General features: G+C 42.0%; 1 non-coding gene across 1 annotated transcript; it reads left to right on the top strand.

The window, feature by feature from the left end:
• The first annotated feature begins 5,052 nt into the window (after positions 1-5,052).
• LOC120265852 lies at positions 5,053-5,159 on the top strand. The gene has a single exon (XR_005537773.1). It is a non-coding gene; the product is annotated as a small nucleolar RNA R71 (small nucleolar RNA).
• The last annotated feature ends 6,863 nt before the right edge of the window (positions 5,160-12,022 follow it).

Raw genomic sequence — 12,022 nt, 5'->3', positions numbered from 1 at the left:
GAAAACTGGCTCTTGGATAGTCAATAATCTTCTCCAGCTTCCCACTGCTAGAATCTCATCAATCTCATCAGCTAGCTCGTCACCCCGCCGAATCTCTCTCAGCACACTCAAATCCACAAAGCGAGACTGACCAAAACTAAGTGCTGATAATCTCTCAAATCGAGCCTGATGCTTGGGATTTGAGAACTCCATGTGTACTGGCTCAGGTGGGGTCTCTCTAGGATAACTTCGTGTTTCTTCGAACGAGGTGCCATATCTGCATGAATTGACGAGGAAACGATCAACGAAGCACTAGAAACAGTACTGCAGAATTCCACACGTGCCTGTGGAAATTACCCACGCCCGTGTGGATCTGTAGGGCGTGAAATCCGCACGATTGCACGTTAATGCTCCAAGATTACAACTTAAAACCATGGTTAAACGCTTTCTAAGCATGCATAAACTATTATAACGTGGAAATTGCATGTAACTCAAGACTTTTGATCTATTAAGAACAAGAATTGGTAAAGAAGAGAGGATAAAAAGGTTTACTGATGAAATAGGTATGAAAACTTTGAATTCGGCGTGGAAATTGACTGGAAAATCCTCTAAAACAACGATATGTGGGCCAGGAGACTGATCAAAGTCGATCTTCGAGTGATTGGAAGTGAAGAAGAAGAAGAGAATTCAAGAAGATTTTAAAGAAAAACTCGCGTCTCTTGGAATTTTGCGCATTCACACGGGCGTGCGGAAATTACTCACGCCCGTGCGCCTCCATAAGAGAGCTTCACAGTGGCAGACGCACGCCCCTGTACGCTCTCATTAAAACACTCAACCTCGCTAAATGCATCCACATGGGCGTGCGGAAAATACTCACGCCCGTGCGCCCGACCCGCAGGGGCAGCCGCACGCCCTTGTGCCTTCTCTGTCTGAGCGAGAAAAATCGCTAAGTGTAAAGCTTTCTCGTTCGGAAATTCTACACGGGCGTGGACATTCACAGGCCCAACTCGCAGGGGCAAGCGCACGCCCCTGTGGCTTCTCGAGATGGAAAGAGCTCTTCTGCAAAGTTTGGCACGGACGTGCGTAAATTACCCACGCCGTGCGTTTTTCACAAGTTCACCCAGAGGGGCGAGTCCACGCCCCTGTGTGCTCTTGGGATAAGTTGCCAAGTCACTGCAGGAAAACGTGATAAGTGTCTAAATGTAGATGTTTTCATGTATATATCGTATTCACTTTGCATGTATTTTGTGAGGTTTGATGCCCGTTTTGCGCTTAATCCTCTATTATTTGCTTTGTAGGGCACAAGGAAGCCATGGAGAACAAGAAGATATCATTTTGGGCGAAAAGAGAAGAAAATAGAATTTTCATACTACCCCCATACTACCCAAAGATGGGGGCCGATGATCTGAAAGTGATGGATTGATTTGGAGTGTTCGCCCATATTTCCATACTACCCAAAGATGGGGGCCGTATGCACCTCGTATGGATCGCGAATCTAGGGTTTTTGGGTGCTATATGACCCCCATACAACCCATGATGCCTCTGGGGGTATAAATACCAACTTTTAGGGCGTAAAAAAGGTGACTTTTGGTCTGGACCTTTTGTTGGCCGACTTTTGGGGAGATCACTTGGGAGATTTTGGGCGACCTTGGGATGGAGAAGAAGGGCAAGGAAGCTAGAAGATCATTCAAGCCCAAGGTCCAAGACTCTTAAGGCAAGAAAGCAACATCACTCAAGGGGAGATCTACCACGATTTGAAGGAAGGAGACCCTCGGCTAGAGGAAGCGTCATTTGCCACTCCTTTGGCTGGGAAAGCGTCATTCGGCACATTATTTACCTCCTCCTTCACCATTTCATCTAGGGAGTGTCATTTATGCTTTTGTTTCATGTTTTGCTTAGTTGTATTGCTTGTTGTGGGATGATGACACACTAGACCCCCAAGGGCACCGGGTGTTGGTGAACCTTGGGGGGTTTTATCATGTATGTTGGATGATAACTTGTTAATTCCATGCTTGGGTAATTTTGAGATTTAATCCATTGTTTTCATGCTAAGTGCTACACTAAGGAGAAATCCGTAGCTCTTTTATGGGTGATGCATGTAGATGTGACTTGCTCGCATGTGTTAGATCATGAATGGATTAGAAGGGGATACTTGTATCATCACGCCGAGAAATCGGGTGTTTGGTAGCCCTCCATGTAGGTTTAATCCGAAGAAGAGTAGGTTTAATCCTAAGTGATATTTCCTCGTACTCAATGCAATCGTAGGAATGTAGATTTGGAAGAAATTCCTATCTATGTTCGTATGGGATTAGGGTTCACTCGCCGAGAAATTGGGGTTGTTCTAATCTTGGAATCTCATGGTCCATTTTACCCTTGCATCTTTAGATCATCATCCATGTTGCATGATAACCCCTCAAGGGGATCCTCATCCATAGGCCTTTGAATCTCATTGATTTTTTTGCTTGCTTATTACTTGTTCTCTCTAATTTGGTCATAATCTCGTTTTAGCTTTAATTACATTTAGTAGAGTAAAAATCCATCACTTGAGATCTTAGGCTAGATAATAGCTCGAGAAGGAGTAATAGGAGATCTTTAGCCCCGTGGAATACGATCCTCGCGTCTTCACGTGAGGTATTACTTGGCGATCCCGTACACTTGCGGGGAAGCAATCAAAACGCATGCCCGTGGGGAAACTACCCACGGGCGTGCGAAAGTCACGAGGTCGCTCACAAGGGCGCGTCCACGCCCCTGTGTTTTCTCTGGATGAGCTCGCAGTACAAATCCACGGCCATGCAGAAATTCCACACGCCTGTGCGTTTTCTCTGGATGCCTTAAAAACTCTGCAGGCTCTGCAGAAATTCCTGAACATGTTTGTACACTCAGAGCCTGCCCTATTATGCAAACTATACCTGTGAAAAACATGAGAAACCAGCTCAAGTGACCAAAACTTTGCCAAATCCACATGAAAACACATGATGACATTAAAAACCCACAATAAAACACAGCAAAAGCATCTAAAAATCAAGACACCAACACTTAACACTTTATTCATGCAAACACTAAACCACTCAACTAAGAAAACAGCAAACACTTGGGTTGCCTCCCACGTAGCGCTTGTTTTACGTCACTAAACTTGACGTACCTTGTCTTACCTCACGGGGGTTCATAGATGAAGATTGCCCTCTTACCCATGACTTGAAAGCATAATGATCAAAGTCTCTTGAAGGTAGAGAGTGAATTATCGGGTTTGCGACCACCTAGCAAAGGTTCATCCAATTTATTCAGTTCACCCCCATCTCCAACAGCCTTGGAGCATTTCCGGTGGCGTCTCTTAGCCCTCTTCATCTTCCAGAGCACCTTCTTCAGTATCCCCGGAGTAGATGGTACTTCTTCAGTCGAACCAAGCATCATAACTTCTTCATTTTCCACCTCTTGGTCGAGCAAACCCTCGTACGGGCCTGGATTGAACATTTCCTCCATGTATTTATCAACAATCTCATCAGTAGTGTCTAGAAAATACAAAGTATCATTGAAATCAAGAGAATGCCGCATGGCTTCAGCAAGGCTGTATGTGAGCTTGTCATATCCAACTCTCAATGTTAGCTCCCCGCCGTCTATGTCAATCAATGCCTTGGAAGTCCGCAAGAATGGTCTCCCAAATATCAAAGGTACATCCGCATCCTCATCGACGTCTAGCTCCACAAAATCTACAGGAAAAATGTACTTGTCCACCTTGACAAGCACATCTTCGATTATACCCCTCGGATGTCTTACCGTTCGATCCGCCAATTGCAAAGTCATCCGACTAGGTCTAGGCTCTCCGAAGCCTAGCTTCTGAAAGAAGGTATATGGCATGATGTTGATACTGGCCCTTGAGTCCACCAATCCCATTTCTTAACCCAAATTGCTAATATTACACGGAATGATGAAGCTTCCCGGGTCTTTCTTCTTGTTCGGCATATTCTTTTGCAACACCGCTGAGCAAGACGCATCTACGATCACTGAAGCACTCTCCTCCAACTTCCTCTTGTTAGTCAACAAGTCCATCAAAAATTTTGCATACTTAGGCATTTGGGCCAATGCCTCAACAAAAAGAATATTGATGTGGAGTTGCTTGAACAAACTCAGAAACTTCTTGTACTGTTCATCCCCTTGGTCATTCTTCAATCAAGAGGGATAACGAATTCTTGGCTTGAAAGGTGGAGGTGCCACCTCCTCTTTTCTTGCTCCCTCCTCAACCTCTATAACCTCAGGTGCGTGTTCATTGGGCCTCTCACTCGAAAGCCTACCTTCAACCTCATGACCACTTCTCAAAGTGATCGCCTTCACATGCTCTCTAGGATTGGTCTCGGTATTACTCGGCAAGCTTCCTTGTGGCCTTTCCGATAGAGACTTCGCAATCTGCCCCACTTGATTTCCAAGATTGTACAAAGAATCGGTGTGGTTGAGAAGTGTAGCCTCGATTGATTGAAACCTTGTATCCGACGATTGTACAAACCAAGTCAAAGCCTTCTCCAAATCGGTCATTCGGGTCTCCAAACCTGAAACTCGGTTTTCCTTGTTTGGGACTTATTGATGGAAACCCGGTGGCCCCATGGCCTTTTGTGGACCTTGGTTGCTCCACAAAAAATTGGGATGATTCTTCCAACCCGCATTGTAGGTGTTGCTATATGGATTCCCTTGGTTCCTCATTGCATTACCTACAAAATCGACATTCTCAACTGAAGATGCATCACAAATAGAGATTGGGCAATCGGAGAGAGCATGTCCTCCACCTCCCCCGGTGCAAGTAGTCACAGCCGCCACTATATTCGAAGTTAGAAGATCTAACTTCTTACTCAATGATTCAACTTGAGCCACTAATGAAGTTACTGCATCTATCTCATGAAGCCCGGCCTACTTTTTCTTCTCCCTAGCATTCCATTGGTAGCTATTTAACCCATTTCTTCAATTAGTTGGCAGGCCTCACTAGGGGTCTTACTACCTAAGGTACCTCCTGCTGCCCCATCCAAGAGTTGCCTTCTACTCGGAGTCAACCCGTTGTAAAACGTATGAACAATCATCCACTCCGGGAATCCATGTTGCGGCCACTTTCTAAGGAGCTCCTTGAACCTTTCCCACGTCTCAAATAGAGACTCAAATTCCAACTGTAAAAAGGACGAGATCTCATTCTTAAGCTTTGCAGATTTTCCGGGAGTTAAATAATGGGCCAGAAAAGCTTCTACCATCTCCTCCCATGTGGTAATCGATGCTCTAGGTAATCAGTGTAGCCACTGCTTCACTCTCTCCTTTAAGAAAAATGGGAAGGCTCTCAACTTGATGGCATCATCCGTCACCTCGTTTATCTTAAGCATATGACACACCTCGAGAAAGTTCTCTATATGACTGTTTGGATCCTCATCGGCCAAACCATTGAATGTGCGGATTGCTGCAACATGTGTATGAATGCCGGCTTTAGCTCGAAGTTCTGAGCTGTAATCGGGGAGGCACAATACTCGATTGTGTCCCCAATATTGAAGGTTTGGCATAATCGGATAATGTCCGCTGTTGCTCATTATGTTCTGCCATGTTTTTAGATTCTTCTACTTCCAAATCAGCTAGATTAGACGGTTCTTGCACAGGTTCTTTCCCTTTTCTTCTAAGTGTACGTTCAAGCTCGGGATCTCCTTCAAACAATATTGAGGGGTTCCCTCGGGACATAACCTGGAGCTGCACCAAAAAGAAAGAAAAAGAAATCAGAACAATGATATAATAAGAAGAAATGAACTAGAATGAATGAATGAATAGCTAAAAAAACAAAGTGCAAAGTATCTCTAAACGCCTACTCCTCTGAAACGGCGGCAAAAACTTGACAACGCCCCTTGCGTATGTCCCGCAAGTGCGTGGGTTTGTCGAAGTAATAAAATCCCAGATGAGTGGGGTATCGTATCCACAGGGAGAAGGGAATAAAAACACTTAAATTTTTTCTTAACTAAGTGAAAGATGAATAGTGATATGTGTGACAAGATGTGAAATAAGAAAAGTAGAAGAACAAGAAAGAGAGCACAAGTAAAGGAGAAGGTAAGGCAATCAATATAAATGGGGTACCCGGATATTGTTCCACCTAAGATAATTGTTTCAAGTGCAAGAACCCTCCATTATACTTTCTAACTAATGCAATAATGAGTCGTGGAGATCCTTAAATACATGGTCCCAAATCTAAGGTTAACCATGCCTAACTCTATACATGTCTCGAAGGAGAAATTGAATAACCTCTCAACCTCGCACTCGTAAAGAATTGCAATGAGTTCTAGGGATTCCAAGTGATAAATCATCTTCCGAGATGTAGACCTAATCCTTTGGTCCAGGTGGAAGGTCCCTAGCCACAATTAAGCCCTAGGTGCTAAAATTACTTCAACGCTTTACTTCGTTGTACCCGCAATTAAGCCCCAGCGGAAGGTCATCTTTAAGCCCATTCACTCTACTATGACCGCAGAAAAATGAGAAAATGTAGGTAGAATAAATCACACCGGAGGGGAAAGGGGACGCTCCGCTACCTCTCGACTCACCCTCTCAACCCTTTACAATCTATCTTTGTCTAACTCTCGTGGTGTGTCACTCACTAACAAGGGTTACCAACAAGAACTCTCAACACTAGTGTGACTCTAAGGGAGTATTCATACAATCAAGCATTTAAGATTGGAACTCAAACAAAACATCAAAGAATTGAAAGCATAATAAAGAGGTTCAAAGAAACGAATACATCTTAGGGTTCATAAATACCCAAGTACCCACTATGGGGTTTAGCTCTCCATGGAGCTAATTACAATAAATGAAATCAAATGTAAAAGCAAAGAATCCATAGAAAACCCCCTCGATAGTCGTGATGATGGTCTTGTGGAGAGTCCTCTACTTGTCCAAGGATCCCTTTGTCCGGCCTAGGAAACACCTTGCCGGACAGGTGCCGACGAAAGCTCTCCCACTAACCTTCTTTCAAACGGAGCGCGATGTCGGAGCCGTAGAACCTCTACAAATCCCTAGCCAATACCTCTCAAAACCCTAACCGAAACCGTCTCTCAAGTAGGGGAAAAGATGGAGAAAATAATTCTGAAATCGAGGCTTAAATCGGCCTTAAATAGGGCTGGAATTGGGAATCCACACGCCCATGTGGATTTTTTACACATGCGTGTGGATTCTCTATTTTACACCTTCTTCGGCCGGTTGTGAACAGTACCTGCTACCGTGTTTGCTATAGTATTCTACTACAGTACTAGCCCGAAATACTCCCGAATCCATGTTTTCATCGAGGTAACGTAAACGGGCACACATTTACGCCGTAGATTGCTTTGCTTCTTTAATAAACGGACACATTGTTGGATATCTTGCTATACATGCACAAGCCGGAATACTTGAATGTGACTGCCCTTGTGCCCCTCCAAATCGTTGTGCTAACTTGAATGCAAGGAGGTTGGCACACATTCTCGCATCTTAAACCCGACGTATGTCTTCGCGTTTGAACATTCTCAAGATTTCTTCCAAATGGTGCATTCACGATCTACATTGGCTTCTATCTCTAACATTCAGCTTCACAACCCTATATGGATGAAAGTAACATAAATGCACACATATTAGCATTAAAACCCGAGAAATGTAATGCTCATCATAAGGAAAGACCACTTCGTATTCTTATCACACAAGCACTTATCAATCTTGCTCCATGGAAAGCTAAACCCCTACTGGGTACTTGGATTTGTGAACCCTAGGATGTATTTGTTTCATTTACCTTTTATTATGCTTTCCTTAATTGATGTTTTAATTGAGTTCCAATCTTGAATGCTTGTTGAATGATTTCTCCCTTAGAGTGACATTAGGGTTGAGAGTTTATATTGGTAATCGTTGTGAGTGAGTGACACACCACGAGGGTTAGACAAAGCTAGATTAGAGAGGGTCGAGAGGCTGAGTCGAGAGATAGCGGAGCGTCCCCTTTCCTTTCCGATGTGATTTATCCTACCTCCATTTCCTAGATTTCTTTGCGGTTACAATAGAGTGAAGTGCTAAAGGATGAACTCAGTTGGGGCTTAGTTGCGCGAGCGACAGAGTGAAGCGTTGAAGTGAACTTTAGTATCTGGGGCTTAATTGTGACTAAGGACTTTTCGCCTGGACCAAAGGGTTAGGTCTATATATAGGAATATGGTTTATCACTTGGAATCCCTAGAGCTTCTTGCGACTTTGCATAGTGTGAGGTGTTGAGACTGATAGATTTTTCCGCCAGAGCATAGTATAGAGTTAGTCATGGTTGACCTTAGTTTTGGGACTGTGTATCTTAGGATGTCCACGACTCATTGAGCATTAGTTAATAAGCATAATGGATGGTTTTGCACTTGAAGCGATAATCCTAGGCAAAATAATAACCGAGTACCCCACTTCTTATCGATTGTCTTTCCTCTCACTTATTTGTGCCTTTATTTCTTATTTATTTTATTTTGTCTACATTACATCTTATCAACACAATCATTGTTACATCTTGGTGTTTTTATTTCCTATTCCTTGTGGATACGATACTCACTCACCTGGGATTTATTACTTCGACAAACCTGAGCACTTGCGGGTCACACGCAAGGGGCGTGTCACTTTTGTACACATAAAATCCTTATGGAAGACAATCACAAACCCACGGAAATTCCCCAATGAAGAGTCAACCCCGATATGAAGGAGATCATGAGGAATAAAGTTATTAAACTAATCAATGCGGGCATAATCTACCCTATTTCTGACAGTGCATGTGTAAGTCCAGTGCAAGTAGTACCAAAGAAAGGGGGAATGACAGTCATCATTAATAAGAAGAATGGGCCTGTTCCTACAAGAACACTCACAGGTTGGAGAGTCTGTATAGACTACAGGAAGCTTAACGACGCCACAACGAAAGATCATTTCCCTTTATCTTTCATCGACCAGATGCTTGAATGACTCGCAGGGCACTCTTACTACTGTTTCCTAGATGGTCTCTTTAGATACTTTCAGATTCCCATTGCTCTAGAAGAATAGGAGAAGACTACTTTCACTTGTCCTTATGGAATATTTGCTTACCGTCGTATGCCTTTTGGACTTTGCAATGCACCAACCACATTCTAGAGATGTATGTTAGCAATTTTCAAAGATATGGTGGAAGAAATCACGGAGGTGTTTATGGATGAATTTTTGGTCTTTGGTGATTCATTTGAGTTGTCTAAAAAATCTAGAATGGGTCTTGAAAAGGTGCGAAGAGATGAATTTGGTACTCAGTTGGGAAAAATGCCACTTTATGGTCAAGGAGAGCATAGTACTTGGGCACAAGATTTCAAGAAAGGGGATTAAGGTGGATAACGCTAATTATATAAAAAATTTGCATGTCCTAATTCAAATCAAATTAAAATTTTAAAATCACATGTGACGAAATCATAATCAAATCAGGACAACATATGGATAAGATAAATAAATTTCATAATATTTGGATATATTCAAGATCACCCAAGAATATCCTGAGGCGATCTAAACATTTAAACCCAAAGATCAGCCTAAAGCATAGATCTCAAGGCGATCTAAATATATATATATATATATATATATATATATATACATACATATATTCAAATCACAGATCTGCTGAGAGCACCGATCTCGAGGCGATCTAAAATATCTAAAATATTCAAAATATACAAATCTCAAGACCAGCCAAGAGCACTGATCTCGAGGCAGTCTAAAATACTCAAATCTCAGATCAGCCAAGAGCACCGATCTCGAGGCGATCCAAAATATTCAAAATATTCTAAAATACTTAAGTCTCAGGACCAGCTGATAGCACAGATCTTGAGACGGTCTAAAATGCTCAAATCCCAGAATCAGCTGAGAGCACCGATCTCGAAGCGATCCAAAATATTCAAAACTACATAAATCTCAAGACCAGCCAAGAGCACTGATCTCGAGGTGGTCTAAAATACTCAAATCTCAAGATCAATCGAGAGCACAGATCTCGAAATGATCTAAAATACACAAATCTCTGGATCAGCTAAGAGCATTGATCTCGAGTCAATCCAAAATAAACAAATCTCAAATTTAGCCAAATCCCAAGATCAGCTATGAATACAAATCTCGGGGCAAATTAAAATATATATATATATATATATATAAACATAATATATATAAACTAATGATAATGATAATAAAAATAAATAATACAAATAATAATTATATATATATATATAAATTATTAATAACAAAATCTTAATAAAAAAATCAGATAAAGTTAATTTAAAAAAATCAAAATCAAATAAAAAAATAAAATTTATTAAAAAAATCAAATGAAGATAAAATAAATAAATATAATAAATTAAAATAATAATATATAAAATATAATAAATTAAAATAAAGTAAAATATAATTAAAAAAATGGGAACGTGGGGCGTGGTCACCCCACGATCATCAAAAAAATATATAAAATAATAAGTAATATAAAATATATATGTATAATATATATATATATATATATAATAAAAAATATATTAGAACATGCTGGTCATGGCCCTCAGGCTCATGTCCCATAATCAAGAGAAAACTGCAGCAACCAAACCACATCGCCTCACAACTGCTCGCGCCGCTTCACGATCTGCATAACCGTGCAACCACCACGTTGAAGATCTTTAAAAAGGGAACAGACAAAAAAAAAAAGAAGAATGAGGAGAAAGACGAAGGAGAGGCGAAGGGAGGCCAGCAAAGGAAAATGAAGAAGGAAAGGAAGAAGCGGAAGGAATGATCAAAGAAGAAGAAGATCAAAGGATACCAGCATAGAAAGAAGAAGAAGACGACGAAGGTGTCCCTCATACCTATATATATATATATATATATATAAAGAGAGTAGCTGTCGTTGCCACTGGCTGCTGAAAAGCTCGTGAAGATGGAAAAGCTAAGAAGCCTGAAGAGACGATGAAGATGGAGGATTTGTCGCTCGTCGTCATCATCGAAGCCGCTCGTCGCCATAGTCGCCTGATGCCTGATGCCGTCACTGCTGCTGCTTCTGTCATCGCTGCCGCTGTATCTTTACAAGATGGAAGAGGGAGACTGAGAGAAGGCGAAAAAGAATCCCAGCCATTGCCGACTCCATCATGTCGATCGAAAGATCCGAAGGAAAGAACGGACAGAGCCGCCACCGACGAAGGAAATGAGGCGTTGCTGACGGTGCTTGGAAGGGTCGAGAACCAGATCATCGAGAACAAGATGAAGAAGCTCATTTATCTCCATCTTGGTGTTGTGCCTCGCATCATCGCTCCCTTCACGTATGCCCAGGACCTTGCTGTCATCGTTCAGGTAGTGGCAACCATCGATAGTGCTTGCGGAATGAAGGGTGGCGTTCGGGCTGTGATCAATGTTGGCGCTGTGCCCTGTTTGATCGTTGTGTTGACTCAATGGCTGCGAAGGTTGAGTTTTGATGTTGCTTTGTAGGCGAAAATTATGAAAGATAAAGTTATCGATTCTAAAAAAAGGAAATGCTACCGGGAGCTCTGAAACCGGCCACGATAAGGAAAGAAGGTTGTCAAGGCTGACTTCTATTTTAAAGAGCAAGAGTTTCATTGGGCAAGAGGAAACGCAGCCAACCGCTTTCCAAGCATCCTTGCCTTGACCTCAGCTACCGCTGTCGCTATCGCCATGCACGCCCCGGTCTTAGTTCTTGAGGATTCTTTAGAACGTAAACCTAGGAGCAAGGTGTAGCATGTCAACATCAAAGCTTCGAAGGCTGCGGGACTCCGGTCTATGGTGAATATGCTGCTATTAATTTGCTAAAAAAATAAATTGTGATGAAATATTTGATGATGTCGCTGGCCTGCATGTCTAGTAAAAAATAATCTGTTGACTTTGATGAAGAGGAGCAATTCAAGAAGAGATTAAAATAGATGGTGAACAGGAAAGACTCCATTTGGGTCAGAAGTTATTATGTTGAGTTTCTACAAGTGTCCTCTCCAAGCCTGTTAACAGAGCAAGAAACACTTGATCAGCTCAAGAACCGTATTAACTAATTGAAAATTGAAATAGA

This window comes from Dioscorea cayenensis, chromosome 1 (genome assembly GCF_009730915.1).
Source record: "Dioscorea cayenensis subsp. rotundata cultivar TDr96_F1 chromosome 1, TDr96_F1_v2_PseudoChromosome.rev07_lg8_w22 25.fasta, whole genome shotgun sequence".
NCBI lineage: Eukaryota > Viridiplantae > Streptophyta > Magnoliopsida > Dioscoreales > Dioscoreaceae > Dioscorea > Dioscorea cayenensis.
This window is presented reverse-complemented; position numbering and strand designations above follow the sequence as displayed.